The sequence below is a fragment of the Symphalangus syndactylus genome, chromosome 12 (genome assembly GCF_028878055.3).
Source record: "Symphalangus syndactylus isolate Jambi chromosome 12, NHGRI_mSymSyn1-v2.1_pri, whole genome shotgun sequence".
NCBI lineage: Eukaryota > Metazoa > Chordata > Mammalia > Primates > Hylobatidae > Symphalangus > Symphalangus syndactylus.
In genome coordinates this window covers 73,893,778-73,915,930 of record NC_072441.2, presented here as the reverse complement: position 1 = coordinate 73,915,930, position 22,153 = coordinate 73,893,778, and the positions used below count along the sequence as shown (strand labels likewise).

General features: G+C 52.2%; 6 non-coding genes across 6 annotated transcripts; all 6 read left to right on the top strand.

The window, feature by feature from the left end:
• The first annotated feature begins 564 nt into the window (after window positions 1-564).
• LOC134735056 (U1 spliceosomal RNA) lies at window positions 565-728 on the top strand. Its single transcript, XR_010117915.1, has one exon. It is a non-coding gene; the product is annotated as a U1 spliceosomal RNA (small nuclear RNA).
• A 3,741-nt stretch (window positions 729-4,469) lies between these two features.
• On the top strand, window positions 4,470-4,633 carry LOC134735049 (U1 spliceosomal RNA). Its single transcript, XR_010117910.1, has one exon. It is a non-coding gene; the product is annotated as a U1 spliceosomal RNA (small nuclear RNA).
• Window positions 4,634-8,374: 3,741 nt separating this feature from the next.
• Window positions 8,375-8,538, top strand: LOC134735039 (U1 spliceosomal RNA). The gene has a single exon (XR_010117900.1). It is a non-coding gene; the product is annotated as a U1 spliceosomal RNA (small nuclear RNA).
• Window positions 8,539-12,268: 3,730 nt separating this feature from the next.
• Window positions 12,269-12,432, top strand: LOC134735029 (U1 spliceosomal RNA). Its single transcript, XR_010117890.1, has one exon. It is a non-coding gene; the product is annotated as a U1 spliceosomal RNA (small nuclear RNA).
• Window positions 12,433-16,141: 3,709 nt separating this feature from the next.
• Window positions 16,142-16,305, top strand: LOC134735022 (U1 spliceosomal RNA). Its single transcript, XR_010117886.1, has one exon. It is a non-coding gene; the product is annotated as a U1 spliceosomal RNA (small nuclear RNA).
• A 3,732-nt stretch (window positions 16,306-20,037) lies between these two features.
• On the top strand, window positions 20,038-20,201 carry LOC134735011 (U1 spliceosomal RNA). The gene has a single exon (XR_010117875.1). It is a non-coding gene; the product is annotated as a U1 spliceosomal RNA (small nuclear RNA).
• Window positions 20,202-22,153: the final 1,952 nt, after the last annotated feature.

Below are 22,153 nucleotides of genomic sequence, written 5' to 3'. Positions count from 1 at the left end.
TATGTAAGCGGAATCCTTCATCACAAAGATAAGGATGTGAAGAAAACGAGGTTCTTTTGTAACCCTAAACGTTCTAGTCTGCGCATCACAAGCCATTATTTGAAGAAGGGTGCCCAGGCTCCAGCTGGTCGCCGAAAGGTTGCTCCGCAACGGAGGCTAAGCACCAGCTTCTTTGGGAGAGAACAGACGAGGCAGCGGGAGGGAATAAAGGGACAGGCGGACGTCACTTCCGCTTGCCGGCTCCGGCAGCGAGAGGGTCGGCTGAGTTGGCGGAGGGTGGTGCGGGAGAGCCGACGGGGACTGGGAAAGGCACTGTCGGTGACATCACGGATAGGGCGACTTCTATGTAGATGAGGCAGCGCAGAGGCTGGCTGCTTGGCCACATGCTGCTTCGCCACGAAGGAGTTCTCGTGCCGTGGGAGGGGGGTTCAGGACCGCTGGTGGGACCTGAGAGTCCCAGCTGTGTGTCAGGGCTAGGAGGGCTCGGGGGTGCGCGGGGCAAGTGACCGTGCGTGTAAAGGGGGAGGCGCGTGAGGCTGTGGCGGGGCGGAGGTGCAGGAGCTCATACTTACCTGGCAGGGGAGATACCATGATCACGAAGGTGGTTTTCCCAGGGCGAGGCTTATCCATTGCACTCCGGATGTGCTGACCCCTGCGATTTCCCCAAATGTGGGAAACTCGACTGCATAATTTGTGGTAGTGGGGGACTGCGTTCGCGCTTTCCCCTGGCTTTTTGTCGTGGTTTGAAGAACAGGCTGCCCGTTAAGCGTTACCGCTTTCTTCCGTTGCTTTGCCGCTTTGGCGGTGCCCTTGGGTGTTATTGTTGCACTCAGGAGGCTGGAAGACAGGAAGTGGCATGTCGCCGTCCTTCTCCTCGCTGGAGAAGTAAGAAGTGTCAGCCGTTGAGTTGTGAGCCTGTTTATCACAAGCTAACTAGCGCGAAGGCTGCATAGCTCTTCCCTTTCAACGTAAGGCTGCTTATTGCAGAAATGGATCCCTGGTCTCCAGTCTCTTGGGTTCTCACGCTCTGTAGGGTCCGGCCCCACAGGGTCGGTGGGTCTCTCCCCGTGTGCAGAGACGAGAGGTTGTAGAAATAGAGACGCGAGACAAAGAGATAAAAGAAAAGGAAGCTGGGCCCGGGGGACCACTACCACCAATGCGCGGAGACCCGTAGTGGCCCCGAATGTCTGCCTGCGCTGTTATTTATTGGATACCAAGCAAAAGGGGCAGGGTAAAGAGTTTGAGTCATCTCCAATGACAGGTAAGGTCACGTGGGTCACGTGTCCGCTGGACAGGGGGCCCTTCCCTGCCTGGCAGCTCAGGCAGAGAGAGAGAGAGAGGAGAGGAGAGGAGAGGAGACAAAGAGAAAGACAGCTTAGGCCATTATTTCTGCATATCAGAGACTAACTAGTACTTTCACTAATTTACTACTGCTATCTAGAAGGCAGAGAGCCAGGCAGGCGGGCAGGATGGAACGTGAAGGCGGACTAGGAGCGTGAGCACTGAAGCACAGCATCACAGGGAGAGGGTTAGGCCTCCGGATAACTGCGGGCAAGCCTGACTGATGTCGGGCCCTCCACAAGAGGTGGAGGAGCAGAGTCTTCTCTAAACTCCCCTGGGGAAAAGGAGGCTCCCTTTCCCGGCCTGCTACGCGGCGGCTGGTGTTCCTTGACACTTTTCGCTACCGCTAGACCACGGTCCGCCTGGCAACGGGCGTCTTCCCAGACGAAGGCGTCACCGCTAGACCCAGGATCCCTTCTGGTGGCCCTGTGCTGGGCATAACGGAAGGCTCGCACTCTTGTCTTCTGGTCACTCCTCACCGTGTCCCTTCAGCTCCTATCTCTGTAGGGCCTGGTTTTTCCTAGGTTATGATTACAGAGCGAGGATTATCATAATATGGGAATAAAGAGATATTACTACCAACTAATGACTATTGATATTGATATATAATCATATCTAAGATCTATCTCTGGTATAACTCTTCTTGTTTTATGTTTTATTATACTGGAACAGCTCGTGTCCTCGGTCTCTTGCCTCGGCGCCTGGGTGTCTTGCCGCCCACGACCCTCCGTGAAAGTTTTCGTGTTTTTCTCTAGCCTCCAGAGTCACGTTTCACACAGCCCCTGCTCCTAACCGCAGCCCCCTCAGGAGTTTGTAGGATTTCTGTGCTAGCGGGGAACGTGTTCTCACTTCACAGAGCCAGGTACCAGCTACGCAGAGGGGGGCTGTTCTCTGGGATGGAAGCAGGGCCTTTGGGGCTCTTGGTGTCCCCGTTCTTTCGAAGACATAACACGCTTACTTTGTGGAGGGGAACGGCTCTCCCGGAGCCCAGGTGCCCTGACGCAATTCATCGAGGCCCGCAGGTCAGAACCGCAGTCTCACCTGTCTTGGCCGACATGCGCTGCGATCCTCCCCGAAATATAAGGCGGGAAGATTTATGAGGAGACGGGTCCAGTTTCCCTACTCTCTCCTGCCGTTTTCATAGCTAGTCTTTGTTCAGACTTTATTGAAGCGACAGCTTCTTGTTTGACGTCCCGCTTCTACATCCTACATCCACTGCCAGGCAACCTTCTAGTCAGCAAGCCGACCCACCCTTCCCACCCGCAAGCAGCCCTTTCCTATTTCTGGCGCCAGTGTAATCCCCCGTCAATCTTTCTTCAAGCCCCCGCTTATCACCTTCACGGACAGAAAATACGTAGCTGTCTCTCAACCTGCGGTTTGCACCTGACGTGCGTCAGTAGCCTGGCAAATTCCTTAATACCCCTTCTCAAATGGCACTGACAATTCGTCTCCTTTTAACTCCCAGAAGTGTCTAATTGCTTTTGTCCCTGCACTAGATGAGTAGTAAGTAGTGTTTCAGTACAGAAGAAAACCCCAGGCCTAGCGACGGCGGTTCGGGGCTTTTTGCCAGCCTCTCCCAGGGTGCGTTTTCTGACCTCACCAGTTTTCTGAGCAACTGAGGTCAGGAATGTGAGACCAGCCTGACCAACATGGCGAAACCCCGTCTGTACTAAAAATACAAAAAGAACAAAACAAAACAAAATTGACCAGCGTGGTGGTGTATGTCAGTAAGTCTGTAATCCCAACTACTCAGGAGGCTGAGGCAGGAGAATCGCTTGAACCCAGGAGGCAGAGGTTGCCGTGAGCTGAGATCCTGCCACTGCAATACAGCCTGGGCAACAGAGTGAGGCCCTGTCAAAAAAAGAAAGAAAGAAAGAAAAAAGAGAAAAAAGCAAAACAATTAGCAGGTTAGTAGAAATATAATGCACACGAGAATGATCATCATGAAGACGATCTGTATTCCAGAATAGTAAGGGATCCTATTCCATTAGGGAGCCAACTGAAAACATCAAATCCCAGTTCACACCCCAGGGTGTGATGTCACGTGCCTGTAGTCCCAGCTACTCGGGAGGATTAGTAAGGAGGTTTGCTTGAATTCATGAGGTCAAGGCAGAAGCAACCCTGATCATGTCCCTGTACTCCAGCCCGGTGGACAGTGAGACCTTGTCTCAAAAACAAACAAAAAAAACAGACGAAAAACCCCACAAAGCCAGACAACAACAACAAATCTTCGCCTCACTCTGAAATGACAGCGGCAAACATCACTTTGCTATTGGAAAATTGAAAGGAAAACACTCCCTCTTGCTGTCAACCTGCCCTCCTGCTCTAACATGTCTGACCCATGGCTCAAAATGCCCAAAAGCTGATGTACTCAATTTCACTTACCTGTTCTGCACCAGCATTTATTTTTGTGTGGAGGAGATCACCATGCATGGTCCTATACATGTGTAACGGTATGGAATGATGAAGGGCAGTGTCCTTTAGGATATTTGGAGATATATATCTATATATATATATCTATATATATATATACACACCTGAAGAAACCAATCATTACATATATATATGTAAGCGGAATCCTTCATCACAAAGATAAGGATGTGAAGAAAACGAGGTTCTTTTGTAACCCTAAACGTTCTAGTCTGCGCATCACAAGCCATTATTTGAAGAAGGGTGCCCAGGCTCCAGCTGGTCGCCGAAAGGTTGCTCCGCAACGGAGGCTAAGCACCAGCTTCTTTGGGAGAGAACAGACGAGGCAGCGGGAGGGAATAAAGGGACAGGCGGACGTCACTTCCACTTGCCAGCTCCGGCAGCGAGAGGGTCGGCTGAGTTGGCGGAGGGTGGTGCGGGAGAGCCGACGGGGACTGGGAAAGGCACTGTCGGTGACATCACGGATAGGGCGACTTCTATGTAGATGAGGCAGCGCAGAGGCTGGCTGCTTGGCCACATGCTGCTTCGCCACGAAGGAGTTCTCGTGCCGTGGGAGGGGGGTTCAGGACCGCTGGTGGGACCTGAGAGTCCCAGCTGTGTGTCAGGGCTAGGAGGGCTCGGGGGTGCGCGGGGCAAGTGACCGTGCGTGTAAAGGGGGAGGCGCGTGAGGCTGTGGCGGGGCGGAGGTGCAGGAGCTCATACTTACCTGGCAGGGGAGATACCATGATCACGAAGGTGGTTTTCCCAGGGCGAGGCTTATCCATTGCACTCCGGATGTGCTGACCCCTGCGATTTCCCCAAATGTGGGAAACTCGACTGCATAATTTGTGGTAGTGGGGGACTGCGTTCGCGCTTTCCCCTGGCTTTTTGTCGTGGTTTGAAGAACAGGCTGCCCGTTAAGCGTTACCGCTTTCTTCCGTTGCTTTGCCGCTTTGGCGGTGCCCTTGGGTGTTATTGTTGCACTCAGGAGGCTGGAAGACAGGAAGTGGCATGTCGCCGTCCTTCTCCTCGCTGGAGAAGTAAGAAGTGTCAGCCGTTGAGTTGTGAGCCTGTTTATCACAAGCTAACTAGCGCGAAGGCTGCATAGCTCTTCCCTTTCAACGTAAGGCTGCTTATTGCAGAAATGGATCCCTGGTCTCCAGTCTCTTGGGTTCTCACGCTCTGTAGGGTCCGGCCCCACACGGTCGGTGGGTCTCTCCCCGTGTGCAGAGACGAGAGGTTGTAGAAATAGAGACGCGAGACAAAGAGATAAAAGAAAAGGAAGCTGGGCCCGGGGGACCACTACCACCAATGCGCGGAGACCCGTAGTGGCCCCGAATGTCTGCCTGCGCTGTTATTTATTGGATACCAAGCAAAAGGGGCAGGGTAAAGAGTTTGAGTCATCTCCAATGACAGGTAAGGTCACGTGGGTCACGTGTCCGCTGGACAGGGGGCCCTTCCCTGCCTGGCAGCTCAGGCAGAGAGAGAGAGAGAGGAGAGGAGAGGAGAGGAGACAAAGAGAAAGACAGCTTAGGCCATTATTTCTGCATATCAGAGACTAACTAGTACTTTCACTAATTTACTACTGCTATCTAGAAGGCAGAGAGCCAGGCAGGCGGGCAGGATGGAACGTGAAGGCGGACTAGGAGCGTGAGCACTGAAGCACAGCATCACAGGGAGAGGGTTAGGCCTCCGGATAACTGCGGGCAAGCCTGACTGATGTCGGGCCCTCCACAAGAGGTGGAGGAGCAGAGTCTTCTCTAAACTCCCCTGGGGAAAAGGAGGCTCCCTTTCCCGGCCTGCTACGCGGCGGCTGGTGTTCCTTGACACTTTTCGCTACCGCTAGACCACGGTCCGCCTGGCAACGGGCGTCTTCCCAGACGAAGGCGTCACCGCTAGACCCAGGATCCCTTCTGGTGGCCCTGTGCTGGGCATAACGGAAGGCTCGCACTCTTGTCTTCTGGTCACTCCTCACCGTGTCCCTTCAGCTCCTATCTCTGTAGGGCCTGGTTTTTCCTAGGTTATGATTACAGAGCGAGGATTATCATAATATGGGAATAAAGAGATATTACTACCAACTAATGACTATTGATATTGATATATAATCATATCTAAGATCTATCTCTGGTATAACTCTTCTTGTTTTATGTTTTATTATACTGGAACAGCTCGTGTCCTCGGTCTCTTGCCTCGGCGCCTGGGTGTCTTGCCGCCCACGACCCTCCGTGAAAGTTTTCGTGTTTTTCTCTAGCCTCCAGAGTCACGTTTCACACAGCCCCTGCTCCTAACCGCAGCCCCCTCAGGAGTTTGTAGGATTTCTGTGCTAGCGGGGAACGTGTTCTCACTTCACAGAGCCAGGTACCAGCTACGCAGAGGGGGGCTGTTCTCTGGGATGGAAGCAGGGCCTTTGGGGCTCTTGGTGTCCCCGTTCTTTCGAAGACATAACACGCTTACTTTGTGGAGGGGAACGGCTCTCCCGGAGCCCAGGTGCCCTGACGCAATTCATCGAGGCCCGCAGGTCAGAACCGCAGTCTCACCTGTCTTGGCCGACATGCGCTGCGATCCTCCCCGAAATATAAGGCGGGAAGATTTATGAGGAGACGGGTCCAGTTTCCCTACTCTCTCCTGCCGTTTTCATAGCTAGTCTTTGTTCAGACTTTATTGAAGCGACAGCTTCTTGTTTGACGTCCCGCTTCTACATCCTACATCCACTGCCAGGCAACCTTCTAGTCAGCAAGCCGACCCACCCTTCCCACCCGCAAGCAGCCCTTTCCTATTTCTGGCGCCAGTGTAATCCCCCGTCAATCTTTCTTCAAGCCCCCGCTTATCACCTTCACGGACAGAAAATACGTAGCTGTCTCTCAACCTGCGGTTTGCACCTGACGTGCGTCAGTAGCCTGGCAAATTCCTTAATACCCCTTCTCAAATGGCACTGACAATTCGTCTCCTTTTAACTCCCAGAAGTGTCTAATTGCTTTTGTCCCTGCACTAGATGAGTAGTAAGTAGTGTTTCAGTACAGAAGAAAACCCCAGGCCTAGCGACGGCGGTTCGGGGCTTTTTGCCAGCCTCTCCCAGGGTGCGTTTTCTGACCTCACCAGTTTTCTGAGCAACTGAGGTCAGGAATGTGAGACCAGCCTGACCAACATGGCGAAACCCCGTCTGTACTAAAAATACAAAAAGAACAAAACAAAACAAAATTGACCAGCGTGGTGGTGTATGTCAGTAAGTCTGTAATCCCAACTACTCAGGAGGCTGAGGCAGGAGAATCGCTTGAACCCAGGAGGCAGAGGTTGCCGTGAGCTGAGATCCTGCCACTGCAATACAGCCTGGGCAACAGAGTGAGGCCCTGTCAAAAAAAGAAAGAAAGAAAGAAAAAAGAGAAAAAAGCAAAACAATTAGCAGGTTAGTAGAAATATAATGCACACGAGAATGATCATCATGAAGACGATCTGTATTCCAGAATAGTAAGGGATCCTATTCCATTAGGGAGCCAACTGAAAACATCAAATCCCAGTTCACACCCCAGGGTGTGATGTCACGTGCCTGTAGTCCCAGCTACTCGGGAGGATTAGTAAGGAGGTTTGCTTGAATTCATGAGGTCAAGGCAGAAGCAACCCTGATCATGTCCCTGTACTCCAGCCCGGTGGACAGTGAGACCTTGTCTCAAAAACAAACAAAAAAAACAGACGAAAAACCCCACAAAGCCAGACAACAACAACAAATCTTCGCCTCACTCTGAAATGACAGCGGCAAACATCACTTTGCTATTGGAAAATTGAAAGGAAAACACTCCCTCTTGCTGTCAACCTGCCCTCCTGCTCTAACATGTCTGACCCATGGCTCAAAATGCCCAAAAGCTGATGTACTCAATTTCACTTACCTGTTCTGCACCAGCATTTATTTTTGTGTGGAGGAGATCACCATGCATGGTCCTATACATGTGTAACGGTATGGAATGATGAAGGGCAGTGTCCTTTAGGATATTTGGAGATATATATCTATATATATATATCTATATATATATATACACACCTGAAGAAACCAATCATTACATATATATATGTAAGCGGAATCCTTCATCACAAAGATAAGGATGTGAAGAAAACGAGGTTCTTTTGTAACCCTAAACGTTCTAGTCTGCGCATCACAAGCCATTATTTGAAGAAGGGTGCCCAGGCTCCAGCTGGTCGCCGAAAGGTTGCTCCGCAACGGAGGCTAAGCACCAGCTTCTTTGGGAGAGAACAGACGAGGCAGCGGGAGGGAATAAAGGGACAGGCGGACGTCACTTCCACTTGCCAGCTCCGGCAGCGAGAGGGTCGGCTGAGTTGGCGGAGGGTGGTGCGGGAGAGCCGACGGGGACTGGGAAAGGCACTGTCGGTGACATCACGGATAGGGCGACTTCTATGTAGATGAGGCAGCGCAGAGGCTGGCTGCTTGGCCACATGCTGCTTCGCCACGAAGGAGTTCTCGTGCCGTGGGAGGGGGGTTCAGGACCGCTGGTGGGACCTGAGAGTCCCAGCTGTGTGTCAGGGCTAGGAGGGCTCGGGGGTGCGCGGGGCAAGTGACCGTGCGTGTAAAGGGGGAGGCGCGTGAGGCTGTGGCGGGGCGGAGGTGCAGGAGCTCATACTTACCTGGCAGGGGAGATACCATGATCACGAAGGTGGTTTTCCCAGGGCGAGGCTTATCCATTGCACTCCGGATGTGCTGACCCCTGCGATTTCCCCAAATGTGGGAAACTCGACTGCATAATTTGTGGTAGTGGGGGACTGCGTTCGCGCTTTCCCCTGGCTTTTTGTCGTGGTTTGAAGAACAGGCTGCCCGTTAAGCGTTACCGCTTTCTTCCGTTGCTTTGCCGCTTTGGCGGTGCCCTTGGGTGTTATTGTTGCACTCAGGAGGCTGGAAGACAGGAAGTGGCATGTCGCCGTCCTTCTCCTCGCTGGAGAAGTAAGAAGTGTCAGCCGTTGAGTTGTGAGCCTGTTTATCACAAGCTAACTAGCGCGAAGGCTGCATAGCTCTTCCCTTTCAACGTAAGGCTGCTTATTGCAGAAATGGATCCCTGGTCTCCAGTCTCTTGGGTTCTCACGCTCTGTAGGGTCCGGCCCCACAGGGTCGGTGGGTCTCTCCCCGTGTGCAGAGACGAGAGGTTGTAGAAATAGAGACGCGAGACAAAGAGATAAAAGAAAAGGAAGCTGGGCCCGGGGGACCACTACCACCAATGCGCGGAGACCCGTAGTGGCCCCGAATGTCTGCCTGCGCTGTTATTTATTGGATACCAAGCAAAAGGGGCAGGGTAAAGAGTTTGAGTCATCTCCAATGACAGGTAAGGTCACGTGGGTCACGTGTCCGCTGGACAGGGGGCCCTTCCCTGCCTGGCAGCTCAGGCAGAGAGAGAGAGAGAGGAGAGGAGAGGAGAGGAGACAAAGAGAAAGACAGCTTAGGCCATTATTTCTGCATATCAGAGACTAACTAGTACTTTCACTAATTTACTACTGCTATCTAGAAGGCAGAGAGCCAGGCAGGCGGGCAGGATGGAACGTGAAGGCGGACTAGGAGCGTGAGCACTGAAGCACAGCATCACAGGGAGAGGGTTAGGCCTCCGGATAACTGCGGGCAAGCCTGACTGATGTCGGGCCCTCCACAAGAGGTGGAGGAGCAGAGTCTTCTCTAAACTCCCCTGGGGAAAAGGAGGCTCCCTTTCCCGGCCTGCTACGCGGCGGCTGGTGTTCCTTGACACTTTTCGCTACCGCTAGACCACGGTCCGCCTGGCAACGGGCGTCTTCCCAGACGAAGGCGTCACCGCTAGACCCAGGATCCCTTCTGGTGGCCCTGTGCTGGGCATAACGGAAGGCTCGCACTCTTGTCTTCTGGTCACTCCTCACCGTGTCCCTTCAGCTCCTATCTCTGTAGGGCCTGGTTTTTCCTAGGTTATGATTACAGAGCGAGGATTATCATAATATGGGAATAAAGAGATATTACTACCAACTAATGACTATTGATATTGATATATAATCATATCTAAGATCTATCTCTGGTATAACTCTTCTTGTTTTATGTTTTATTATACTGGAACAGCTCGTGTCCTCGGTCTCTTGCCTCGGCGCCTGGGTGTCTTGCCGCCCACGACCCTCCGTGAAAGTTTTCGTGTTTTTCTCTAGCCTCCAGAGTCACGTTTCACACAGCCCCTGCTCCTAACCGCAGCCCCCTCAGGAGTTTGTAGGATTTCTGTGCTAGCGGGGAACGTGTTCTCACTTCACAGAGCCAGGTACCAGCTACGCAGAGGGGGGCTGTTCTCTGGGATGGAAGCAGGGCCTTTGGGGCTCTTGGTGTCCCCGTTCTTTCGAAGACATAACACGCTTACTTTGTGGAGGGGAACGGCTCTCCCGGAGCCCAGGTGCCCTGACGCAATTCATCGAGGCCCGCAGGTCAGAACCGCAGTCTCACCTGTCTTGGCCGACATGCGCTGCGATCCTCCCCGAAATATAAGGCGGGAAGATTTATGAGGAGACGGGTCCAGTTTCCCTACTCTCTCCTGCCGTTTTCATAGCTAGTCTTTGTTCAGACTTTATTGAAGCGACAGCTTCTTGTTTGACGTCCCGCTTCTACATCCTACATCCACTGCCAGGCAACCTTCTAGTCAGCAAGCCGACCCACCCTTCCCACCCGCAAGCAGCCCTTTCCTATTTCTGGCGCCAGTGTAATCCCCCGTCAATCTTTCTTCAAGCCCCCGCTTATCACCTTCACGGACAGAAAATACGTAGCTGTCTCTCAACCTGCGGTTTGCACCTGACGTGCGTCAGTAGCCTGGCAAATTCCTTAATACCCCTTCTCAAATGGCACTGACAATTCGTCTCCTTTTAACTCCCAGAAGTGTCTAATTGCTTTTGTCCCTGCACTAGATGAGTAGTAAGTAGTGTTTCAGTACAGAAGAAAACCCCAGGCCTAGCGACGGCGGTTCAGGGCTTTTTGCCAGCCTCTCCCAGGGTGCGTTTTCTGACCTCACCAGTTTTCTGAGCAACTGAGGTCAGGAATGTGAGACCAGCCTGACCAACATGGCGAAACCCCGTCTGTACTAAAAATACAAAAAGAACAAAACAAAACAAAATTGACCAGCGTGGTGGTGTATGTCAGTAAGTCTGTAATCCCAACTACTCAGGAGGCTGAGGCAGGAGAATCGCTTGAACCCAGGAGGCAGAGGTTGCCGTGAGCTGAGATCCTGCCACTGCAATACAGCCTGGGCAACAGAGTGAGGCCCTGTCAAAAAAAGAAAGAAAGAAAGAAAAAAGAGAAAAAAGCAAAACAATTAGCAGGTTAGTAGAAATATAATGCACACGAGAATGATCATCATGAAGACGATCTGTATTCCAGAATAGTAAGGGATCCTATTCCATTAGGGAGCCAACTGAAAACATCAAATCCCAGTTCACACCCCAGGGTGTGATGTCACGTGCCTGTAGTCCCAGCTACTCGGGAGGATTAGTAAGGAGGTTTGCTTGAATTCATGAGGTCAAGGCAGAAGCAACCCTGATCATGTCCCTGTACTCCAGCCCGGTGGACAGTGAGACCTTGTCTCAAAAACAAACAAAAAAAAACAGACGAAAAACCCCACAAAGCCAGACAACAACAACAAATCTTCGCCTCACTCTGAAATGACAGCGGCAAACATCACTTTGCTATTGGAAAATTGAAAGGAAAACACTCCCTCTTGCTGTCAACCTGCCCTCCTGCTCTAACATGTCTGACCCATGGCTCAAAATGCCCAAAAGCTGATGTACTCAATTTCACTTACCTGTTCTGCACCAGCATTTATTTTTGTGTGGAGGAGATCACCATGCATGGTCCTATACATGTGTAACGGTATGGAATGATGAAGGGCAGTGTCCTTTAGGATATTTGGAGATATATATATATATATATATATATATACACCTGAAGAAACCAATCATTACATACATATATGTAAGCGGAATCCTTCATCACAAAGATAAGGATGTGAAGAAAACGAGGTTCTTTTGTAACCCTAAACATTCTAGTCTGCGCATCAGAAGCCATTATTTGAAGAAGGGTGCCCAGGCTCCAGCTGGTCGCCGAAAGGTTGCTCCGCAACGGAGGCTAAGCACCAGCTTCTTTGGGACAGAACAGACGAGGCAGCGGGAGGGAATAAAGGGACAGGCGGACGTCACTTCCGCTTGCCGGCTCCGGCAGCGAGAGGGTCGGCTGAGTTGGCGGAGGGTGGTGCGGGAGAGCCGACGGGGACTGGGAAAGGCACCGTCGGTGACATCACGGATAGGGCGACTTCTATCTAGATGAGGCAGCGCAGAGGCTGGCTGCTTGGCCACATGCTGCTTCGCCACGAAGGAGTTCTCGTGCCGTGGGAGGGGGGTTCAGGACCGCTGGTGGGACCTGAGAGTCCCAGCTGTGTGTCAGGGCTAGGAGGGCTCGGGGGTGCGCGGGGCAAGTGACCGTGCGTGTAAAGGGGGAGGCGCGTGAGGCTGTGGCGGGGCGGAGGTGCAGGAGCTCATACTTACCTGGCAGGGGAGATACCATGATCACGAAGGTGGTTTTCCCAGGGCGAGGCTTATCCATTGCACTCCGGATGTGCTGACCCCTGCGATTTCCCCAAATGTGGGAAACTCGACTGCATAATTTGTGGTAGTGGGGGACTGCGTTCGCGCTTTCCCCTGGCTTTTTGTCGTGGTTTGAAGAACAGGCTGCCCGTTAAGCGTTACCGCTTTCTTCCGTTGCTTTGCCGCTTTGGCGGTGCCCTTGGGTGTTATTGTTGCACTCAGGAGGCTGGAAGACAGGAAGTGGCATGTCGCCGTCCTTCTCCTCGCTGGAGAAGTAAGAAGTGTCAGCCGTTGAGTTGTGAGCCTGTTTATCACAAGCTAACTAGCGCGAAGGCTGCATAGCTCTTCCCTTTCAACGTAAGGCTGCTTATTGCAGAAATGGATCCCTGGTCTCCAGTCTCTTGGGTTCTCACGCTCTGTAGGGTCCGGCCCCACACGGTCGGTGGGTCTCTCCCCGTGTGCAGAGACGAGAGGTTGTAGAAATAGAGACGCGAGACAAAGAGATAAAAGAAAAGGAAGCTGGGCCCGGGGGACCACTACCACCAATGCGCGGAGACCCGTAGTGGCCCCGAATGTCTGCCTGCGCTGTTATTTATTGGATACCAAGCAAAAGGGGCAGGGTAAAGAGTTTGAGTCATCTCCAATGACAGGTAAGGTCACGTGGGTCACGTGTCCGCTGGACAGGGGGCCCTTCCCTGCCTGGCAGCTGAGGCAGAGAGAGAGAGAGAGGAGAGGAGAGGAGACAAAGAGAAAGACAGCTTAGGCCATTATTTCTGCATATCAGAGACTAACTAGTACTTTCACTAATTTACTACTGCTATCTAGAAGGCAGAGAGCCAGGCAGGCGGGCAGGATGGAACGTGAAGGCGGACTAGGAGCGTGAGCACTGAAGCACAGCATCACAGGGAGAGGGTTAGGCCTCCGGATAACTGCGGGCAAGCCTGACTGATGTCGGGCCCTCCACAAGAGGTGGAGGAGCAGAGTCTTCTCTAAACTCCCCTGGGGAAAAGGAGGCTCCCTTTCCCGGCCTGCTACGTGGCGGCTGGTGTTCCTTGACACTTTTCGCTACCGCTAGACCACGGTCCGCCTGGCAACGGGCGTCTTCCCAGACGAAGGCGTCACCGCTAGACCAAGGATCCCTTCTGGTGGCCCTGTGCTGGGCATAACGGAAGGCTCGCACTCTTGTCTTCTGGTCACTCCTCACCGTGTCCCCTCAGCTCCTATCTCTGTAGGGCCTGGTTTTTCCTAGGTTATGATTACAGAGCGAGGATTATCATAATATGGGAATAAAGAGATATTACTACCAACTAATGACTATTGATATTGATATATAATCATATCTAAGATCTATCTCTGGTATAACTCTTCTTGTTTTATGTTTTATTATACTGGAACAGCTCGTGTCCTCGGTCTCTTGCCTCGGCGCCTGGGTGTCTTGCCGCCCACGACCCTCCGTGAAAGTTTTCGTGTTTTTCTCTAGCCTCCAGAGTCACGTTTCACACAGCCCCTGCTCCTAACCGCAGCCCCCTCAGGAGTTTGTAGGATTTCTGTGCTAGCGGGGAACGTGTTCTCACTTCACAGAGCCAGGTACCAGCTACGCAGAGGGGGGCTGTTCTTTGGGATGGAAGCAGGGCCTTTGGGGCTCTTGGTGTCCCCGTTCTTTCGAAGACATGACACGCTTACTTTGTGGAGGGGAACGGCTCTCCCGGAGCCCAGGTGCCCTGACGCAATTCATCGAGGCCCGCAGGTCAGAACCGCAGTCTCACCTGTCTTGGCCGACATGCGCTGCGATCCTCCCCGAAATATAAGGCGGGAAGATTTATGAGGAGACGGGTCCAGTTTCCCTACTCTCTCCTGCCGTTTTCATAGCTAGTCTTTGTTCAGACTTCATTGAAGCGACAGCTTCTTGTTTGACGTCCCGCTTCTACATCCTACATCCACTGCCAGGCAACCTTCTAGTCAGCAAGCCGACCCATCCTTCCCACCCGCAAGCAGCCCTTTCCTATTTGTGGCGCCAGTGTAATCCCCCGTCAATCTTTCTTCAAGCCCCCGCTTATCACCTTCACGGACAGAAAATACGTAGCTGTCTCTCAACCTGCGGTTTGCACCTGACGTGCGTCAGTAGCCTGGCAAATTCCTTAATACCCCTTCTCAAATGGCACTGACAATTCGTCTCCTTTTAACTCCCAGAAGTGTCTAATTGCTTTTGTCCCTGCACTAGATGAGTAGTAAGTAGTGTTTCAGTACAGAAGAAAACCCCAGGCCTAGCGACGGCGGTTCGGGGCTTTTTGCCAGCCTCTCCCAGGGTGCGTTTTCTGACCTCACCAGTTTTCTGAGCAACTGAGGTCAGGAATGTGAGACCAGCCTGACCAACATGGCGAAACCCCGTCTGTACTAAAAATACAAAAAGAACAAAACAAAACAAAATTGACCAGCGTGGTGGTGTATGTCAGTAAGTCTGTAATCCCAACTACTCAGGAGGCTGAGGCAGGAGAATCGCTTGAACCCAGGAGGCAGAGGTTGCCGTGAGCTGAGATCCTGCCACTGCAATACAGCCTGGGCAACAGAGTGAGGCCCTGTCAAAAAAAGAAAGAAAGAAAGAAAAAAGAGAAAAAAGCAAAACAATTAGCAGGTTAGTAGAAATATAATGCACACGAGAATGATCATCATGAAGACGATCTGTATTCCAGAATAGTAAGGGATCCTATTCCATTAGGGAGCCAACTGAAAACATCAAATCCCAGTTCACACCCCAGGGTGTGATGTCACGTGCCTGTAGTCCCAGCTACTCGGGAGGATTAGTAAGGAGGTTTGCTTGAATTCATGAGGTCAAGGCAGAAGCAACCCTGATCATGTCCCTGTACTCCAGCCCGGTGGACAGTGAGACCTTGTCTCAAAAACAAACAAAAAAAAACAGACGAAAAACCCCACAAAGCCAGACAACAACAACAAATCTTCGCCTCACTCTGAAATGACAGCGGCAAACATCACTTTGCTATTGGAAAATTGAAAGGAAAACACTCCCTCTTGCTGTCAACCTGCCCTCCTGCTCTAACATGTCTGACCCATGGCTCAAAATGCCCAAAAGCTGATGTACTCAATTTCACTTACCTGTTCTGCACCAGCATTTATTTTTGTGTGGAGGAGATCACCATGCATGGTCCTATACATGTGTAACGGTATGGAATGATGAAGGGCAGTGTCCTTTAGGATATTTGGAGATATATATATACACCTGAAGAAACCAGTCATTACATACATATATGTAAGCGGAATCCTTCATCACAAAGATAAGGATGTGAAGAAAACGAGGTTTTTTTGTAACCCTAAACGTTCTAGTCTGCGCATCACAAGCCATTATTTGAAGAAGGGTGCCCAGGCTCCAGCTGGTCGCCGAAAGGTTGCTCCGCAACGGAGGCTAAGCACCAGCTTCTTTGGGAGAGAACAGACGAGGCAGCGGGAGGGAATAAAGGGACAGGCGGATGTCACTTCCGCTTGCCGGCTCCGGCAGCGAGAGGGTCGGCTGAGTTGGCGGAGGGTGGTGCGGGAGAGCCGACGGGGACTGGGAAAGGCACCGTCGGTGACATCACGGATAGGGCGACTTCTATCTAGATGAGGCAGCGCAGAGGCTGGCTGCTTGGCCACATGCTGCTTCGCCACGAAGGAGTTCTCGTGCCGTGGGAGGGGGGTTCAGGACCGCTGGTGGGACCTGAGAGTCCCAGCTGTGTGTCAGGGCTAGGAGGGCTCGGGGGTGCGCGGGGCAAGTGACCGTGCGTGTAAAGGGGGAGGCGCGTGAGGCTGTGGCGGGGCGGAGGTGCAGGAGCTCATACTTACCTGGCAGGGGAGATACCATGATCACGAAGGTGGTTTTCCCAGGGCGAGGCTTATCCATTGCACTCCGGATGTGCTGACCCCTGCGATTTCCCCAAATGTGGGAAACTCGACTGCATAATTTGTGGTAGTGGGGGACTGCGTTCGCGCTTTCCCCTGGCTTTTTGTCGTGGTTTGAAGAACAGGCTGCCCGTTAAGCGTTACCGCTTTCTTCCGTTGCTTTGCCGCTTTGGCGGTGCCCTTGGGTGTTATTGTTGCACTCAGGAGGCTGGAAGACAGGAAGTGGCATGTCGCCGTCCTTCTCCTCGCTGGAGAAGTAAGAAGTGTCAGCCGTTGAGTTGTGAGCCTGTTTATCACAAGCTAACTAGCGCGAAGGCTGCATAGCTCTTCCCTTTCAACGTAAGGCTGCTTATTGCAGAAATGGATCCCTGGTCTCCAGTCTCTTGGGTTCTCACGCTCTGTAGGGTCCGGCCCCACACGGTCGGTGGGTCTCTCCCCGTGTGCAGAGACGAGAGGTTGTAGAAATAGAGACGCGAGACAAAGAGATAAAAGAAAAGGAAGCTGGGCCCGGGGGACCACTACCACCAATGCGCGGAGACCCGTAGTGGCCCCGAATGTCTGCCTGCGCTGTTATTTATTGGATACCAAGCAAAAGGGGCAGGGTAAAGAGTTTGAGTCATCTCCAATGACAGGTAAGGTCACGTGGGTCACGTGTCCGCTGGACAGGGGGCCCTTCCCTGCCTGGCAGCTCAGGCAGAGAGAGAGAGAGAGGAGAGGAGAGGAGAGGAGACAAAGAGAAAGACAGCTTAGGCCATTATTTCTGCATATCAGAGACTAACTAGTACTTTCACTAATTTACTACTGCTATCTAGAAGGCAGAGAGCCAGGCAGGCGGGCAGGATGGAACGTGAAGGCGGACTAGGAGCGTGAGCACTGAAGCACAGCATCACAGGGAGAGGGTTAGGCCTCCGGATAACTGCGGGCAAGCCTGACTGATGTCGGGCCCTCCACAAGAGGTGGAGGAGCAGAGTCTTCTCTAAACTCCCCTGGGGAAAAGGAGGCTCCCTTTCCCGGCCTGCTACGCGGCGGCTGGTGTTCCTTGACACTTTTCGCTACCGCTAGACCACGGTCCGCCTGGCAACGGGCGTCTTCCCAGACGAAGGCGTCACCGCTAGACCAAGGATCCCTTCTGGTGGCCCTGTGCTGGGCATAACGGAAGGCTCGTACTCTTGTCTTCTGGTCACTCCTCACCGTGTCCCCTCAGCTCCTATCTCTGTAGGGCCTGGTTTTTCCTAGGTTATGATTACAGAGCGAGGATTATCATAATATGGGAATAAAGAGATATTACTACTAACTAATAACTATTGATATTGATATATAATCATATCTAAGATCTATCTCTGGTATAACTCTTCTTGTTTTATGTTTTATTATACTGGAACAGCTCGTGTCCTCGGTCTCTTGCCTCGGCGCCTGGGTGTCTTGCCGCCCACGACCCTCCGTGAAAGTTTTCGTGTTTTTCTCTAGCCTCCAGAGTCACGTTTCACACAGCCCCTGCTCCTAACCGCAGCCCCCTCAGGAGTTTGTAGGATTTCTGTGCTAGCGGGGAACGTGTTCTCACTTCACAGAGCCAGGTACCAGCTACGCAGAGGGGGGCTGTTCTTTGGGATGGAAGCAGGGCCTTTGGGGCTCTTGGTGTCCCCGTTCTTTCGAAGACATAACACGCTTACTTTGTGGAGGGGAACGGCTCTCCCGGAGCCCAGGTGCCCTGACGCAATTCATCGAGGCCCGCAGGTCAGAACCGCAGTCTCACCTGTCTTGGCCGACATGCGCTGCGATCCTCCCCGAAATATAAGGCGGGAAGATTTATGAGGAGACGGGTCCAGTTTCCCTACTCTCTCCTGCCGTTTTCATAGCTAGTCTTTGTTCAGACTTCATTGAAGCGACAGCTTCTTGTTTGACGTCCCGCTTCTACATCCTACATCCACTGCCAGGCAACCTTCTAGTCAGCAAGCCGACCCATCCTTCCCACCCGCAAGCAGCCCTTTCCTATTTGTGGCGCCAGTGTAATCCCCCGTCAATCTTTCTTCAAGCCCCCGCTTATCACCTTCACGGACAGAAAATACGTAGCTGTCTCTCAACCTGCGGTTTGCACCTGACGTGCGTCAGTAGCCTGGCAAATTCCTTAATACCCCTTCTCAAATGGCACTGACAATTCGTCTCCTTTTAACTCCCAGAAGTGTCTAATTGCTTTTGTCCCTGCACTAGATGAGTAGTAAGTAGTGTTTCAGTACAGAAGAAAACCCCAGGCCTAGCGACGGCGGTTCGGGGCTTTTTGCCAGCCTCTCCCAGGGTGCGTTTTCTGACCTCACCAGTTTTCTGAGCAACTGAGGTCAGGAATGTGAGACCAGCCTGACCAACATGGCGAAACCCCGTCTGTACTAAAAATACAAAAAGAACAAAACAAAACAAAATTGACCAGCGTGGTGGTGTATGTCAGTAAGTCTGTAATCCCAACTACTCAGGAGGCTGAGGCAGGAGAATCGCTTGAACCCAGGAGGCAGAGGTTGCCGTGAGCTGAGATCCTGCCACTGCAATACAGCCTGGGCAACAGAGTGAGGCCCTGTCAAAAAAAGAAAGAAAGAAAGAAAAAAGAGAAAAAAGCAAAACAATTAGCAGGTTAGTAGAAATATAATGCACACGAGAATGATCATCATGAAGACGATCTGTATTCCAGAATAGTAAGGGATCCTATTCCATTAGGGAGCCAACTGAAAACATCAAATCCCAGTTCACACCCCAGGGTGTGATGTCACGTGCCTGTAGTCCCAGCTACTCGGGAGGATTAGTAAGGAGGTTTGCTTGAATTCATGAGGTCAAGGCAGAAGCAACCCTGATCATGTCCCTGTACTCCAGCCCGGTGGACAGTGAGACCTTGTCTCAAAAACAAACAAAAAAAAACAGACGAAAAACCCCACAAAGCCAGACAACAACAACAAATCTTCGCCTCACTCTGAAATGACAGCGGCAAACATCACTTTGCTATTGGAAAATTGAAAGGAAAACACTCCCTCTTGCTGTCAACCTGCCCTCCTGCTCTAACATGTCTGACCCATGGCTCAAAATGCCCAAAAGCTGATGTACTCAATTTCACTTACCTGTTCTGCACCAGCATTTATTTTTGTGTGGAGGAGATCACCATGCATGGTCCTATACATGTGTAACGGTATGGAATGATGAAGGGCAGTGTCCTTTAGGATATTTGGAGTTATATATATATATATATATATATATATACACCTGAAGAAACCAATCATTACATACATATATGTAAGCGGAATCCTTCATCACAAAGATAAGGATGTGAAGAAAACGAGGTTCTTTTGTAACCCTAAACGTTCTAGTCTGCGCATCACAAGCCATTATTTGAAGAAGGGTGCCCAGGCTCCAGCTGGTCGCCGAAAGGTTGCTCCGCAACGGAGGCTAAGCACCAGCTTCTTTGGGAGAGAACAGACGAGGCAGCGGGAGGGAATAAAGGGACAGGCGGACGTCACTTCCGCTTGCCGGCTCCGGCAGCGAGAGGGTCGGCTGAGTTGGCGGAGGGTGGTGCGGGAGAGCCGACGGGGACTGGGAAAGGCACTGTCGGTGACATCACGGATAGGGCGACTTCTATGTAGATGAGGCAGCGCAGAGGCTGGCTGCTTGGCCACATGCTGCTTCGCCACGAAGGAGTTCTCGTGCCGTGGGAGGGGGGTTCAGGACCGCTGGTGGGACCTGAGAGTCCCAGCTGTGTGTCAGGGCTAGGAGGGCTCGGGGGTGCGCGGGGCAAGTGACCGTGCGTGTAAAGGGGGAGGCGCGTGAGGCTGTGGCGGGGCGGAGGTGCAGGAGCTCATACTTACCTGGCAGGGGAGATACCATGATCACGAAGGTGGTTTTCCCAGGGCGAGGCTTATCCATTGCACTCCGGATGTGCTGACCCCTGCGATTTCCCCAAATGTGGGAAACTCGACTGCATAATTTGTGGTAGTGGGGGACTGCGTTCGCGCTTTCCCCTGGCTTTTTGTCGTGGTTTGAAGAACAGGCTGCCCGTTAAGCGTTACCGCTTTCTTCCGTTGCTTTGGCGGTGCCCTTGGGTGTTATTGTTGCACTCAGGAGGCTGGAAGACAGGAAGTGGCATGTCGCCGTCCTTCTCCTCGCTGGAGAAGTAAGAAGTGTCAGCCGTTGAGTTGTGAGCCTGTTTATCACAAGCTAACTAGCGTGAAGGCTGCATAGCTCTTCCCTTTCAACGTAAGGCTGCTTATTGCAGAAATGGATCCCTGGTCTCCAGTCTCTTGGGTTCTCACGCTCTGTAGGGTCCGGCCCCACAGGGTCGGTGGGTCTCTCCCCGTGTGCAGAGACGAGAGGTTGTAGAAATAGAGACGCGAGACAAAGAGATAAAAGAAAAGGAAGCTGGGCCCGGGGGACCACTACCACCAATGCGCGGAGACCCGTAGTGGCCCCGAATGTCTGCCTGCGCTGTTATTTATTGGATACAAAGCAAAAGGGGCAGGGTAAAGAGTTTGAGTCATCTCCAATGACAGGTAAGGTCACGTGGGTCACGTGTCCGCTGGACAGGGGGCCCTTCCCTGCCTGGCAGCTGAGGCAGAGAGAGAGAGAGAGGAGAGGAGAGGAGACAAAGAGAAAGACAGCTTAGGCCATTATTTCTGCATATCAGAGACTACTAGTACTTTCACTAATTTACTACTGCTATCTAGAAGGCAGAGAGCCAGGCAGGCGGGCAGGATGGAACGTGAAGGCGGACTAGGAGCGTGAGCACTGAAGCACAGCATCACAGGGAGAGGGTTAGGCCTCCAGATAACTGCGGGCAAGCCTGACTGATGTCGGGCCCTCCACAAGAGGTGGAGGAGCAGAGTCTTCTCTAAACTCCCCTGGGGAAAAGGAGGCTCCCTTTCCCGGTCTGCTACGCGGCGGCTGGTGTTCCTTGACACTTTTCGCTACCGCTAGACCACGGTCCGCCTGGCAACGGGAGTCTTCCCAGAGGAAGTCGTCAACGCTAGACCAAGGATCCCTTCTGGTGGCCCTGTGCTGGGCATAACGGAAGGCTCGCACTCTTGTCTTCTGGTCACTCCTCACCGTGTCCCCTCAGCTCCTATCTCTGTAGGGCCTGGTTTTTCCTAGGTTATGATTACAGAGCGAGGATTATCATAATATGGGAATAAAGAGATATTACTACCAACTAATGACTATTGATATTGATATATAATCATATCTAAGATCTATCTCTGGTATAACTCTTCTTGTTTTATATTTTATTATACTGGAACAGCTCGTGTCCTCGGTCTCTTGCCTCGGCGCCTGGGTGTCTTGCCGCCCACGACCCTCCGTGAAAGTTTTCGTGTTTTTCTCTAGCCTCCAGAGTCACGTTTCACACAGCCCCTGCTCCTAACCGCAGCCCCCTCAGGAGTTTGTAGGATTTCTGTGCTAGCGGGGAACGTGTTCTCACTTCACAGAGCCAGGTACCAGCTACGCAGAGGGGGGCTGTTCTTTGGGATGGAAGCAGGGCCTTTGGGGCTCTTGGTGTCCCCGTTCTTTCGAAGACATAACACGCTTACTTTGTGGAGGGGAACGGCTCTCCCGGAGCCCAGGTGCCCTGACGCAATTCATCGAGGCCCGCAGGTCAGAACCGCAGTCTCACCTGTCTTGGCCGACATGCGCTGCGATCCTCCCCGAAATATAAGGCGGGAAGATTTATGAGGAGACGGGTCCAGTTTCCCTACTCTCTCCTGCCGTTTTCATAGCTAGTCTTTGTTCAGACTTTATTGAAGCGACAGCTTCTTGTTTGACGTCCCGCTTCTACATCCTACATCCACTGCCAGGCAACCTTCTAGTCAGCAAGCCGACCCATCCTTCCCACCCGCAAGCAGCCCTTTCCTATTTGTGGCGCCAGTGTAATCCCCCGTCAATCTTTCTTCAAGCCCCCGCTTATCACCTTCACGGACAGAAAATA